Genomic DNA, 15,837 nt, shown 5'->3' with positions numbered 1-15,837 from the left:
TGGAATAACCTTTGTCGTAAGGTGCTGTTCACCACTCGGTGGGTATAAAGGGGCCCTTAACTGTTCTTTGCTCTGTAGACTGTTTCAAGCAGCTCTAAAAACCAGGACTGGGGGTACATCTTTAGTCCCCCCAGGGATCAAAATAATTTAGCAGATCTAGGCTCATGTGGACCAGAGGTGGCCAATCCCCTTCACCCCTGCTGGGAAATCACATGTTGCTTTGTTGAGCCAAACAGTCAGAGATAGTTTAGCCACACTCTTAGTAAACTCTGTTTATAGTGTGGCTGACAGAGCTAAGCTAGCTGATGTTGACTAACTAGCACAATGGAGGTGATTCGGAGCAACATGGCAGTGAGAAAGTAAACAATATTTGGCCACTTTAAGCAACTGTTGGTGAAATAACAACACAAAGTGGGCGGGACTTGAGGTAAACATCTTAACTTTCAGGTCAGCAACTTGAGCAACTACCACTGAGAGTGAAGAACACCACTGACTGACATTAGACGGTTTTCTACTGATTTTTCTTGACTTTAACCACAAAATTATTTTTTCCCTCCCCAATTTTAACACCCCTGCCACTCTAACCTGATGCTTTTTATTGCTGTTAATGATGAGATAAAAACAAGTAAGCAACTTTTTGCTTCCTGTAGAAGAATCTTAAGCGTTACACTGAATTGTATTATTGCTTTTCGACGGTCTGTCAAAGTTGAACTGAGCATGTTTCTAACAGGAAAAGTCAGATGACACTGTTGGATAAAGGTGGTTTATGGGGAGCTGTGGTTAAGTTGGTCCATTGGAGAATCAACACAGTGGAATTTGGCACCGACCAATCAGGGCAGCTGCTGAGAGCCGGCTTCTAATTCAGGAGCAGAGAGAGTATTCATTAAACACAGAGACAGAGAGAGATAAACACCGGCTTCACTGCGGAGATTTCAAATACTTTGAGCGTCTAAATACAGAACGTGGATGAGAAACTGGATTCACACAGAGGGTACAGAGGGCACACATGCAGATGCTGTGGGAAGGAGGAGCCGTGACCTCACACTAACTGTAGAAATGCTGTAATCAGTGTCACTCTGTGGTTTTTGGTATTTAAAAGCATTTTTATTTATAAACTCTTTGCACAGCTTTAGTGTCTCCTGCATGAAGCAGATGGACCTCATTTGCTTTGAGCGCTACATTTCTGTCTGTGAAGGTCAGGTCATCATAGTACTACATTTCCCATAACACACCTGAGGCTCCCTGCACTAACTGGGGTCAGAGAGGGCGAGGTGATGCAGCCGCTGCCCCCTGCTGGAAATGCACACACACTGCACACTGGTGACAGGACGCGACCCTCATCTTTTTTCCCCACGAGGGTCTCTGTTTTGTTGTGTCTGACACCGCCGGGGGTAGAAAATAAGAGCGGGCGAGAGACTCTGACCCAGAGGGAGAGAGAGAGAACTTCAAACAGCTGATGTTTAGATGAGATATGAAACTGCAGATAAAACAGCAGACCAGTGTACTTCAGTGTGTGTGTGTGTTGTTTTTGTTTCTTCAGATGAATCTGCTCTGATATCAGAATAGATAAAAGTGTGATTTTATAAAACTAATTTTCTCCAAATTCCATTTTTCATAGTGTATGTTTGAGGTATATTTTATTTTATTTATATTTATTTAACACAATTCAGTGGCTACATCTGAACTTCAAGGATAGAAACAAAATATCGATCATATCTCACTACTATCAATCCAATATCAATACCAGCGTTGGTATCAATAGTATAGATATTTGGAGTAATTGATTTGGACCCATCTAGCCCCCCTTTAGTAGCTAATGCCCGAGTACCAAAAACTGCAGTTCCGCCTTTGGCCGCTTGAGGCAGACTCCAAAACCAAATAAGTTGTCTTAGGGTCCCAGGTTAAAATGTCCAATGTTACAGCAGAGATAAGCCTATCACAGCTATCATAGATTGAGAAGCCGGGTACATCCCGCAGACAGGTCGCTGTTCACGCCACTGTTCAATTTAGAAGCACAAATGAACGTAACGCCATGTACGTCTTTGAACTCCAGGAGGACGCCAGAGTTCACAGAAAAGAAGCTGCATGCAAAAAAAGTCCAGCCTGGATTCGAACTCAGGACCTTCGTGGTGTGAGGTGCTAGCGCTAACCACCGGACCAGCATGCTGCAGATTTAATTAGCTTAGCTTGGATTTTATAGACCAACATGCTAAATATGAAGTATGCAATGAAAAAATGTAACTGTCCAGATCTGTAGTTGAGGAATTGCTGGAATGAACATGCTGACCGGGAGAGTCCCAGGCGTTCACACTGGCCAAGGAAGAGATTTAATATGCTTCTGATCTACGAACGCCTGCACCGTCCTTCTGACAGGGCCACAGGGCGGGGTGCTGCTGCAAGAATGGCACAAATACAGCTTGGAGCATTTCATCTCTGTCGAGTCAGATTTGCACCACGAGTAATCAGATCAGAGGTGGTGCTCCTGGTCCATGCAAGTCTGCAGGAACAGCTGGGACACGCAGCCTGCCAACAGCCCACCCGGCCTCGGTCAGCATCAGGCAGTCACGGCAGGGTGACATTGACGCTGTGCATACACTGCTTTATTGTGTTCTGAGAATTCAGTAAACTGAAGCAGTGATGAGTTGTACAAGCGAGACAAGTTAGCAATGACTAAAACCAAACTTCACCAAATATGTTCGGGTTTTCTAGGAGACTCAAACAATTTGCTGAGAAATGGATAAAAAAACACACTTGACGTCTCATGACATAAAATCTGTTTCTTTTTTTTGCTACAGAGCTTGAACTGAAGAGATATATAACTTGTGACGATAAAGAAAAAGTATCTGAGGCCGTCCTCCGAGCACGTTTGACCCAAGAAACTGAAAAACTGATCCAGGACCTGTGATTGTGTTACTTTCAGGTCAACCTGTAACCTCACCAGCAGCAGCACAGAGACAGAGGCTGAGCTCTCTGATTGGACGTGTGTCACAGCAGGGGTCTCGGGGAGTTGTAAATGGTCTTCTGTGTCAATCCGTGGCTCCGCCCTCTGAGCTGCTGTATGTGCGATGTCACTGCGACATCACCTGAACGCCACGCTGTATCGTTCAGCGGATAAAACCAGGACACTAACTCTGAATCTGAAAAGAGTCTTTAAAAAGGTCTGACCCCGTCAGGCAGAGGTGTCCTCACTACCACGGTTTTTAAACTGAAATTTATCCATACACACACATACACACACAGAAACACACACACACAGACAGTGCCTGGGGGTTGAAAGGTTATTGGCTGCCTGGCTGGATCTCTCAACCAATCCACTGCGAGTATTCAGAGTTGGGATTTTGTGCATTGTTGCTGTGCAGAGAATCAGCAGCGTGACCTACATTCATCCTCGACACACACACACAAACACACGCACTGTAAGAAACACACACACAGGTGCTGAGTGTGTGAATCAGTGTGTGTTTGGCTCAAAGGCACAGAGGCACCAGCTTCATCAATACTACATGTGTGTATTCTCTGGAGGGCGCGTGTGTTGTTGTGTCTCTGTGAGGGCCGGGCTGAGCTGCGGGACGCGTCCTTCACAAAGCCGAGCAGCATCCAAACCTCCTCGCTCTCTGAGATCATCACATGGCTTTAATGCTGATACAGGCAGGGACACGACGGCGTTAACTAGAGCGCCGTGCACACACAATTCTCCGATCAGTTCAACAGGAGAGACAAAGGAAACACGGAGGAGACGGTTTCTGTCGGGATGAAATCATCCCATCCAGCGTCTGTTTTCCCAAAAAAACATTCCTGCACCAAACGCTGCTTCCCGTCAGCGAGAAAAGACTCGGATCTATAAAACAAATCCAATAAAATCTGAGACATCTTCGTGTTGAACTGAAGCCAGCAGAGCCGTCTCAGTGCCGCTGCTTTTCTCTCCATCTGTCAGCACTGTCATCCGGTTTGAATAACCTTTATTGAACTGCCGGAGCGCGCGTGGGCTCGGTGCTGAAGCTGACAAACTCAGGGACAAACTCCTGCCCCTCCAAGCTGCTCTCACACATGCACTGCTGCCCTGAATCTTCCTGAATTAACTTTCTGTTCATTTTGACCCAAAATATTTTGATTTTAAACCTGCATCATCTGCTCCCGGGAGAACCAGACTCACCACGGTGTTTCCTTGAAGCTTGAAGGCTCTTTAAATCTTGCTGAAGCTTTGGGAAAGGCTGAGCTCTGCTGATCCTAACAGGACTTGAGTGTGGAGTCTGTCAGCACTGTCACTGGGTCTTATTGGTATTTTGACACCTGGAACATCGGCAGGGTTTAAGGATAAATGACAGTGATGTCCTCATGAGTGGGTGTAGTAGTAGAAGACGTTGCCTGCCAGAAACTTAAAGATACTGGTGAAGGCAAAGTTTAGCTAAATCTAATTGGGCTAGTGAGGAGAAGAGGCGCTGCTCTTCTCTCCATCTGTCAACACGCTCATCCAGTTTGAATTAGCTTTATTGCATCTTTCAGGACAGCATGGAGGACAAACTTCTGCTTCCCGTCTGGCTCACACATGCTACATGCTAATCTAAAATAAACACATGGAAACAACTAAAATTAATAATTGGGGGACGCGTTGAAATGACAGCGTAGTAAAGCGAGTGCTTCACTGAAACCTGCACCTTTCTGGGCAAACACGGGGTCTAACTCTTGCCCCTCTTGGCTCACACATGCACTGCAGCCCTGACCTCTTCTAGAGACTACCTGACATATGATCACATATTAAACTGCCTTTAACACATCTGATATTTGCCCATGTGAGAACAGTGCAGGTAAGACAGATCCACACACAGGAAGAACCTCTACTCTGACCATGCTTGAGACAAGACAAGAGATTCTGCACGTGAGAGAGGAAAACGGAAAACAGCCACAGATACAAACATGAAGCCTGAGAAATGTTCTTCACTGCTGCCTGCGGCTGACAGCGATGAAGGCGTGAGCTGGGGATAGAAGAAGGAGCAACAGCAAAGAGATGAATACCATCACACCTGCAGATCGCTCAGTAACAGCCGAGGACTTCTGGTTTGTGAAGTCCTGATCGCATTCAGAGCAGTTTACTTGTTACCCATCACTCTGCAGCACACATTCACTCTGCAGCACACATTCACTCTGCACAAACTGAATATAAGAAACAAACACAGGCACAGTCATGACTTCAAAACCTCAAGCTGAAAATTTTTCTCAGCTTTTACTGTGGACGTGATTAATGCTGCACTCTCATTGCGGCTGACCCTAAAGCATACCAAACCTTATTGTCTTTCTTGGGATTAATGAGGACCATAATTTAGAGCACAAACCTCGTGTCGTAATAAATAAGAGTTGAAACAAGCGACTTGGACCATAAACTAGACCAAAAGAATTTACTGAGTTCAAAGAGACCAGGGAAGCTGCAGGGTCTTTTTTGCATGGACTTCAATACAATCAAACTTCTTTTTACAACCAGACAAGTCGCCCCCTGCTGGTCATTGGAAAGAAGGCAGGTTCAATGCGCTTCCACGTGACCTTCACTTTTCACACTACGTGCACCTTCGATCAGCTGATGGGTGTTTCCGTATCCCCGCCTATCACCGTAACCTTCTGCATCATTTGCTCCTTTCTCCCCGCGTGTCCTTGCATTATAATCAATAATGTAATCAACGAAACAGCATTTAATCTCAAACCAGATGTTTGCAGATGTTCTACATTAGCGGTCCCCAACCTTTTTTGCGCCACAGACCAGTTTATGTCCGACAATATTTTCATGGACCGGCGTTTAAGGTGTCGCGGATAAATACAACAAAATAAAACCAGTACAGGCACCAAAAAAAGGAGATTTATTCATAACACACAGGAAAAGACCCAGGGAAACCGAGTTAACTGTAAAGATGGTAAAAACCCTGAAAACCATCAATTTCACACCCGAGCCTGAACTCTCGTGGCCTGGTACCAAACGACTCACTGACTGGCCTGGGATTGGGGACCACTCTTCTACATGACTATATGCTTTATGCATCTGAAACATCTGTGGTGTCCGAGTGAATTGGTGACATCTGGAAGGACAGGAAGCAGAGGATCTGACATCACTTCCTGTTTAAATAAACTAAGGCCATCTTATTGAATCTCTCTGAGCAACATATCAGTTCACACAGAAACGACTGCAAAGCATCAAAAAGGAACTTTAAACAGGATAAAAAGGTTAAAGGTCAAATAAAGAGAAGGTAAAGGAAGCTCGGTTAGGCGAGTCATGTCAGCTCATGTTCCACACTGACCCATGTTCATGAACTTTGGGTAATGACTGAAAGAATAAAACCACAAGTATAACTCTCTCCAGCCACCTGCGCGGGGTGCCCGCGGCTGATTTAGGACTCTCAGGAGGGATTACACTTGCCGCTGAGCCGGGAGTGGCAGGGGATCCCCTAAGAGGAGCTGAAGGAGGCTACTAGAGAGAGAGAGAGAGAGAGAGGAGCCTGAGTGCCTCGGCTCCCTCGATGCCGCCATGAGCCTGAAACGGAATAAGCTGCTTTACTAAAACAGAGAGAGAGGAGGAAAGAAAGAGTGAAAAGTAGTGAAAAAAGGAGCAAAACAGCAAAACGAAAAGAAAAAAACAAGTGTAAAGAAATTAAAAAGCAAAGTATACAAAGAAAAATCAATAAAAGAAGAAAAATAGAAAAATCAAGGAAACAGGAACAAACATGCAAAAGAAAGTTTGAAAGAAGCCACAAAAAAAATTAAGAAAGAGGAAAAGCAAAATATATAAAGAAGAAAAAGATCTAAACAAAAGCAAGAAAGAATTGGGTGAAATTTTATTCTATGGCTCTATGCTGCAAAGTCTCTGCATCACTTTGCTCTGACAGCTTCTTGTCGGTGAAAAACAAACGCAGAAGCCTCGAGCTGCCTGCTTTCTGCTGACTGTCTCCAGCAGAAGCTTCAAGGCTCTCCTAAAACAAGCACACAGCTGAAGGCTGGTTCAGCTGACCCTAACCGGACTCGAACGTGGACACACCGACCTCTGTGCAGGTGCAAACGCCCGTCAGAGTGATCAGACTCAGACTTGGTGTTCTGCAGGACCGGCTCCACATGCAGCCTGAAGGTCCTCATTAATACAGTAAACATGGGCCGTGAGTCTGAGAGAAAAATCTGAATTCATCAGATTTAATGTTCAGCTCTGACCAGCACGTTAAATCCTCTAATCCTCCTCTCTCTCTCTCTCTCTCTCTCTCTCAGTTTTAATTTGCTTTATGGAGCGAGCACAGAAACAGACAAACAGCAGAAGAAGAGAGTTCAAACTCCAGGAAACACACACCAACGATTACCACACACACATACACACAAACATCCATCTGCTCCTGCAGCAAAACAACAAGTCTGTCCCCCTCAGCTCCCATTATCCTGCTCTCAGAAATAAGCGTCCTGCACACATCTCAGCCTGCTACCAACACTTCTACACAACACTACACTGCTGCAACGCTTTTCCATCCACGAAACAAGATAAAGTCGCTTACTCGGTGTCACAGTCAATCTGCAAACTCGTAAACGTGTAGTGAGCCAGCTGGAATCACCAGGATTTCCCCACTGATTACTCAAAATGTGATCTAATGTCATCTGTAAAAGCTGAACACAGCCACTGTCACGCCGCCTGTGAGTGGACTCAACATGTTGATGCCTCAGCATCGGAGCCCGTAGTGATGACAAAATCAGGACAACAGGGCGGAGTGCTGCGTGATCATGCAGGCCGGTTTTTGTCTTTGTTGTCTCCGTTACTGTTTGTTTGCTTGTTTCACTGACATTTTGTGTCTTAAAGGCAGAAGCAGAGACGAGGTCTACACATTAGCTGAGGCTAGAAGTCCTACATGAGCTGGATGTATATGCAGTAATGTTAACATGCATGTCCCTGTTATGTGGTGCTAACAGCAGAAAGTATCAAGGCCCAGTACAGTGATTTGAATAGTTTCCCCCATTATAACAACTCTAAGAGGTGTAATTTTTTTCTTTACCTCTCATACACCTGTGTAATTAAGCTAGGGAGCATGGCTAATCACTGTTCACATAGCTATATTGCAGCTAGCTGGAGGTGCTGCATGGAGCCTGTTTACTGCAGTTTTAATGCATTTATTGTACAAACATAGTGTCCTGCTGTGTGGTACAGTTCATCCAAAGCATTTCTGCTTCATTTTTGGTTAATTAGAACTAATTAACGGTTATCTCTGCATCGTACGTGTACAGTTTGTTGACGCAGCTTGCTAATTAAGCTAACTAGTTTTAGCTAATAGCTTCACTCCACCCTGTGGTGTAAATATGGTAACTTCCTGCCCTAAAAGACCAACATGATCTCAACCAGTAACACTGAGGTTTCAAAATCCGGATTCCAGAACTAATGGTAATTCAAAGGTGGCTACGTCCATCTTTTATATACAGTATATGGGGAGTTATTTGCTTTTAGAGCTAGCCTCATGTGTTGCTCGAGGAACTGCAGTTCATGTTTCTGATGTGGAGGTTGCAGCTTGTAGCTGACTAAACACACAGTTTTTTAAAAGGAATAAAGCTCCATTAGCAGCTACAGCCTCTGTTAGAGTTTACTGAAAACTTTGATTTGTTCCTTTCAGTTTATCGACATTTCTAGGATGTGTTAATTGAACAGAGCTCTCCAGGTCATGCCTCAGCATGTCAGTTGTGTTAAGGTCAGGCTTTCTTCTTCACTCTGGTTTTTGTTTCATTGTGGGCTTCAGCTCGTGCCTAAGCTTCAGGAGGAGTCTAATCCACTTCTGAGCCGCTTGAGTTAATGTGAGAAAATCTCCTCAGATTAAATTAATCTGCTTCAACACTCATTGAGTTTTTTCCTCACATCGGATGAATGAAGTCACCGAGCTGCTCCTGAACTCATTGCTGGACTTCTGATCTCAGTTTTACATCAACACTGAAGCAGGACACTGTTTCTTTGCTTGTTTGTAATAAACGTTAATAAAGAGTCTGGGAAAAAATATCTGCAGCACGGATCTACCTCCTCTCTGATTGGTCTATTTGGTTTTAATTTATACTCTGAACAAACCAGGAACACATCAGGACATCTAACTGACATGACTTTGGTTTTCCTTCAGTTTGGTGACATTTTTGTTCATCCTCAGGATGCACAGATTTGTGTTCAGGCAGACAAACCAGTATTTGTGTCTATATGTGGACCAGCCCTGCTTACAGTGGCTCCCCGAAGGCTTATTTTGAGCCTCACACAAGGCAGGACAGCAAGAATAGCTGTCTGTGTGTGTGTGTGTGTGTGTGTGTGTGTGTGTGTGTGTGTGTGTGTGTGTGTGTGTGTGTGTGTGTGTGTGTGTGTGTGTGTGTGTGTGTGTGTGTCCCAAAGCGACTGCACAGGGAGCACATCCGAGGGAGGAAAAATAAGGGAAAAGAAAGAAGGAGGTCAAAATAATGGTTCTACCGCCATCACAGCCGTGGGGGCTCCGCCCACCTGCAGTACTGTAGAGAGTACTAGTAACGCCATTGGATGAGAGCATGAAGGAGAAAGTACTTTACAGAGGTGCAGTTTTCATGTACTTCTAAGTATTTCTGTGTTAGGACGGTTTCTGCTGCAACTTCATTATATTTCAGATGCAAATGTTTGTACTCCGTAAAAATTTATTTTAAAGCTTTCATAACTTTTTCTTATTTTGCACATTTTATGATATAGTTCTGTTTGAATTATTACTGTATTTATTGCAGAGTTATGGCAGCTGACTCTCAGTATTGTAGACATATATGGCAGATAACAGATTTTACCAAAGTAACAAATAATAAAACTAAAGATATTTTCTTCAGAATTATTTTTTAATTTAGTTTTGGTTAACTAAAATAACTTTTGGAGTAATTCAGGTTTTTTGCGTGTGTCACATTTTAATTTAGATATTCAAAGCGAGGCCCTATCATGATTTTGTCTTTATGTCCTTATGGCTTAAAGCACATCCAGCTCCTTTCAGGGGCTGTAATTTACAAAGCAAATATCATGTTTTATTTATTAAGACCTAAAGCTAGTGATACAGCCAATAAACTCATCAAGAATGTGTTTGCTGGGCTCGTAGATCAGGTAGGAAGTGGAGAAGTTTTCTCATAGACTTCTATTCCATTGAAACCAGGTAAGTCGCCCCCTACTCGCGAGAATGTATGTTTAAGACAGGGACTGGTTTCAAGAGAAAACAGGAGATGAACCCCGACATATATGTACAAACATGCATATACCACACACACACACACACACACACACACACACACACACACACACACACACACACACACACACACACACACACACACTATACCCTGGGTCTGTCCGTCAAGTCAGTGTTTTATGATCCTGAGCAGGAAAACTGGGAAAACCCTCCAACCTTTCATTAGATAATTATTAATAAATAATTACAAACCGATATGTAACATCGCGCGCAGGAGCAGCAGCGGCGGCAGCACGTGGCGCTGGGTGTGACGCGCAGCCACAACAACAACACTGCTGTCAGATCTCATCATCGCTTCGGTGTTAAAATCAGCCTCACTCAGGATTTTTCTGTCTCTGCGGAAAAACCTGGCACAGCTGCAGAGCACACCTCCGAGCCCGGCCCAGCCTTCCTCCCGCCGCCGCCCTCTGAACTGTGACCCGATTTGTTAAAGAGAGGCTAGGTGGACTCGCGGCACCGCCTCGTGCAGCTCGGCTGCAGCCCGCAGACATGCAGACTAAAAACAGCGATTTTTTGAATGGAGTCTGGCGGAGCGGCGGGGAGCCAGCCGGGGCCGTGTGCGCAGGCGGGTGACAGAGCTCCTACCTGCTGGCCTGACCCTTTACCTGCAGCTCCTCCGTCACAACGTCCAGGTGCCGCTCAGCTGATTGTCTCCCGCTGCGGCTCGCGCTCAGCCTCACATCAGCTGGACTCTGCGCGCCGATTGATGACGCCGACGGTCGCCTCGCGCGTGCAGCGATCCGATCAGTCATGTAGGGTCGACACTCTGTTCATCACTCTTCATCCTCCTCCTCGACACGGCGGCCACTCTCTGTGCTCAGTGAAGCTCCATCAGCAGCAGCAGCACGAGGCGCGCTCACGACGCCAGCACCATGCGGCGGGCATGCGCACGCCCTCGCCCGACTCCAGCAGGAGGTCCCTTCATGTTTCACAACGCGACGTGTCTGTGAAGGTTCTCAGTCATCCAGGTCATCGTAGTCTAAGGAGCTTGGAAAGAGAAGCCTCTGGACTTCTTTAAGTTTATGTTTCACCTCCCATCCGCGACGATAATCAGAGGAAACTGTATCTGATGTAGAGCCATCCGCACACCTACATCAGTCTGCTTACACCACGCTTTTTTCACAACTTGATTTATAAAACACGTTTCAGCCAAAAACTAAGTTTTAAAAAACGTCTTAGTGAAGGTCATAGACTGGATATAAAGGATGGATGAAGTGCCTTCCTTTTCCGTGACCAGCAGGGGGCGACTCATCTGGTTTCTCAAAGAAAGAAAAGAAAAACCTTTTAATTGTTCTTATTCATGTTACTGTGTCTGACTAATAAGACTGCACTGTTGGACAGTTCTATAATGTGTAACAGTGGTCAGCCTTAAAATAACTGCTTTGTCTCCAGCTCTGTTCTTTTCGGAGCGATGAAACGTATTTGACCAGTGCTCATCTGTCAGTGTTATACACTGCAACACTTTTTAATCAGAGTTTAGCATCAGGTCAGTTAAACTGCCAGGTATATTGATGTGGTCAGAGGGTTGTTAATTAGTTTCATCTGCTTTGGCATTAATGAAACTAACAACAGCGGAGCAACAATGACACAACCCCAAAAACAGGAATGGTTTTTCCCTCTTCATCTTTTCTGTATTTTACTAGTTTAGCATTTGGCTAGGGTCAGCGTCACTACTGGTAGCATGAAGCGATACTTGGACCTTGCACAGGTAGTCCAACTCCTCCAGGATTTCACCCATTACCACAAGGTTTGCTGTGGCACAGTCTCAGGAGCATGGAGGAGATTCCAGGAGACAGACAGTTACTCTAGGAGAGTTGGACAGGGCTGTGGAAAGCCCTTAATCTATCAGGAGGACCAGTATCTGCTCCTTTGTGCAAGGAGGAACAATGAGCACTTCCAGAGCTACAAAATGACCTCCAGCAGGCCACCGGTGAGAACGTTTCTCACAAAACAATCAGCAACAGACTTCATGAGGGTGGGCTGAGACCCCGGCATCCTCTAGATCCAATAGTTCACCTCTGGGACAGTGCCATCCAGACTGTCCAGAAGCTCAGAGAAGGCCTGGTCCAGATCTGGGAGGAGATCCCACACACCAACCTCTGAAGCCTCATTAGGAGCATGCCCTGATGTTGTCAGGTATGCAAAAGTGTTCCTTTAATTTGCTTCCTTTTCTCATTTGACTTTGACGTAAAAGCTGGAACGTGTTCCAAGAGACTGTATACATAAATACCGATTTCTTGTAGGCATCAGTGAAAATGATATGAACACTTTCCATCACAACCAGTGCAGTCTCTTCACATTTCCTCCTTTTACTGAGATGAATGTCTGTGTGCCAGAAGAGACTTGAAGCCAGGTACGATCACTCTGATGGAAACCCTCCCATTCCACATGATGAATGCTGGAACAGCTCCAGCTCTGACGGAGGCCGGGGCAGTAGGTCTGTGTGATCAGCTGGTGAAGAAAAATCATATGTAAGCTTGAAAACACAAAGGAAAACAAGTCATTTCACCTTTACGTGAACCACAGGGATCACGAAAAATCAACTTCACTCAGTGATAAAGTCATGAAAACCAGCTTTCTGTAACAGGCTGGATCTCTAGTTTCAAGTCAAACACTCGAGATGTGATTGAAGTGCAGACTTCCAGCTTTATTTCCAGGGGTTTAACAAAACTGCTGCATTTCCTGAACGAGGATTAAAGCCATTATTGAACACCGTCCGCCCTGTTTGTTAGAGGCTTTAAAGTAATTCAGTGACTGATGGATTTAAAATCCACTGTGATGGTCTACAGAGCCAAAATTACAAATACTGTCTGAATACGTACGTACCTAAATGTGTGTTTTGATTGTTAATCATATAAATATGTTGTTGAAAAAATATAAAAACCCATCAAATCATTTTAGGTTGAACTTTACTCAGTGAGCAATATTTAAAAACATGAATATGAGCAGAAGGTGACCTGCAGAAAATGTGGAAACAGAAACTCTGGTGACATCTGGCAAACTGTGAATCAAATGTGCATCTAAATTCTCCGAGCATCTCAGTTTGACTCGGAGCAGCACATCTGAAGGGTTAATTCAGAGAATAATCCTGCCGCTGGGACGAATCCAGAAGAATAGCTCCCCACCTACCACCACCACCACCCACATGTGCAGAAACACAACGAGGCTTCAGGCTAAGCTGCTCCTGTTTCCGCTGATTTCTGCTCAGATGATGTTTAAATCTGCTGCTGCTTCCTCTCTACTGTACTCCAATTACTATTTGACTGACTTTCAGCGTCTGATGATGTGAGCAAGCGCTTTGGTGACAGTAGGAAGGAAAAACTGCCTTTCAACAGGAAGGAGCCTCCGGCTCAGGGTTAGGGAGGAGCGGCCATCTCTTGTGAGCGGTTGTGGGGAGGAAGGAAGCATCTTCTTCTTCAGGCTCTCGTCTTTAAGAGTGCATCTCTCCAAAAAATTAGAATACTGTAAAAAGTTGTGTAGTTAATACTTTAATTAAAACACATTTCATTTCATTAAAGCAGCTATACTTTAATTAAAACAGGTAAACTCACAGTAAAACATTTTAAGCCTTTTATTTTGTTTAAATTTTGATGATTATCGCGTATGGCTCAGACATCTAGTATCTTGAATTATGATATTTCCTACGATCATTGAAAAAAGGATCTCCATTATGAAATGTCAAACTTCTGATCAGTTGTGTATGCACACAGAGCATTTGGGGCTCCTTTACCACAAATCACTGCACCCGTGTGGTGATACATGGAGGTGTTCAGCTCGGCTGTAGTTTTGGGTCAGATGTTTCGCCTTCTTGAAAATACTCCACAAATTCTTTGAGGGGCTCAAGTCAGGCAGGTGAGTTGACTGCCCGCTCAAACACAGGTAGCTGTTTTGGTGCTTTACGCCCAAAAAGGAAAAGGAAATTAGCATCTTTGTTGACTTTGGACTTGATAGAACACACTGGACCGACCACCACCGGCACGATCAAGCAGACCAACCCATCAGACTGTGGAAACATTAAAGACTTCAGTCTGTGCCTCTCTATTCTAGCTCCAGATCTTGATCTCCAAATTAAGTGCAAACTTTACTTCAATGAAAAGAGGACAGTCCAGATCTTTTTCTCCTCAGGCCAGGCCAAGACACTCCTGATGTGGTCTCAGGCTCAGGAGTATCTGGAATGTGACAGGTGTGCTTCCTGTCCTAAAGACGTCTGTGTGGCGGCTCTTTATGGAACGACTTCACCCTTTGTGAAGTTCTACCGTTCTTGAATAAACTTGTCTTGACATCACTGTTTCCTGCAACACTTTTCCCAACTTTCCATCAATATGCTTCCATTCGGCACTCTGTGAACAGCCAGCCTTTTCAGCAGTGACCTTCAGTGGCTTAACCTCATTATGGAGGGCACTGATGGTCATCATCTTTCACGTTAGCAGCTTCCTCATGACTGTGCTAGAAATATTACAGTATACCTTTTTAGTTGTGATGAACAAAAAGGAAAAAAATGTAACACTATATAATAAGGCCCACAAGTAAGGCTGTGAATGCCCCGTAATTAAACTGAATTTCAATTTAATCATGTTTACCTACAAATACTTAAAGGTAGGCACGAGTAACAAGTCAGGTAACGATGGAGCCTTTTTTCACCCCTTTCACAATCACGGTTTAAACAAAACTTTCTAAAGGTGAATCTCCTTTCCTGGTTTCCTGAGGTTAGGCAAGAATAAACCATTCCAGCAGTAAAAATGACGCAGTTATACTGTAAAAGTATTTACAGTATAATTTGTGTCTTCTTTCCCAGGGCGGGTTTAGGCACTACTTCAAAAGCAATTCAATATTTCTTCGTCCTGGTAAAACAGATGAAACAAAGTACTTTAAATAGTCATGTTGACTTTTTGTTGATTGTTTGTGTCTGTCACATTTTGTTTGTTCTTGTTCCAGATTTTGAACACCAAAAACCAATATCCATGCCGGACTTCCTCCTTTGAAGGAGGTATAATTCTCTGTATTATTACAGCTCTGCTGTTGGAGCCAGGCTTCCTTTCAATCAGCCTCTCTATGTTCTGCAAACACTTAACTGCAGACTATTTTGCATAATTTGAGTCTTTTCTGAGATACAAATTAAAAAATGATTCAAAAAGCCCCAAACTATGTTTAATGCTTGATCCAGCACTTGGATTGGTGTAGCCTGGTGGTGGCTGGTATGTAAGAAAACTGGGAAAACTGATGGTGACCGAGACCTTCGGCTCAGATTAGATTAACAGTTCCTACTCCTGTTATACGATCCTATTTTATTTAATAGAAAACTCCAAAGTTTACACTCTTTTTCTTTTCAAGGCCATCCAACACCCTTCGAAGGACCAACATTAGCTGCCAGACCATATGTTTGACATCAGGGACATAAAAGCTACACTGCTCAGATATGAATAAGTTACAGTAGATTACAAATCAGCTGATTCTGAAAGGGTCAGGTGGAGAAATCACTGATTTCTGTTCGAAGAGCAGGAAATGTTCTAAAAATCTTTATTGTTTCTGAGAATATTCACAAACATCTGGTTTGATTTTCAAACAGCTCGAGTTTCCTTCACTGACCAATTTGTGAATGCTGTGAACAACA

General features: G+C 44.2%; 1 protein-coding gene across 2 annotated transcripts in view; it reads right to left on the bottom strand.

Annotated features, from left to right (window-relative positions):
• Positions 1–11,475, bottom strand: part of ccdc120a (coiled-coil domain containing 120a) — a 39,127-nt gene extending 27,652 nt beyond the window's left edge. The window contains exon 1 of one of the 2 annotated variants that reach the window (XM_026154679.1): positions 10,812–11,475. The gene's annotated coding sequence lies outside the window, so the exon portion shown is untranslated. The remainder of the gene's footprint in view (positions 1–10,811) is intronic. The other variant, XM_026154678.1, reaches the window with a different exon arrangement.
• Positions 11,476–15,837: the final 4,362 nt, after the last annotated feature.

This window comes from Astatotilapia calliptera, chromosome 20, assembly GCF_900246225.1.
Source record: "Astatotilapia calliptera chromosome 20, fAstCal1.2, whole genome shotgun sequence".
NCBI classification, from domain to species: domain Eukaryota; kingdom Metazoa; phylum Chordata; class Actinopteri; order Cichliformes; family Cichlidae; genus Astatotilapia; species Astatotilapia calliptera.
This window is presented reverse-complemented; position numbering and strand designations above follow the sequence as displayed.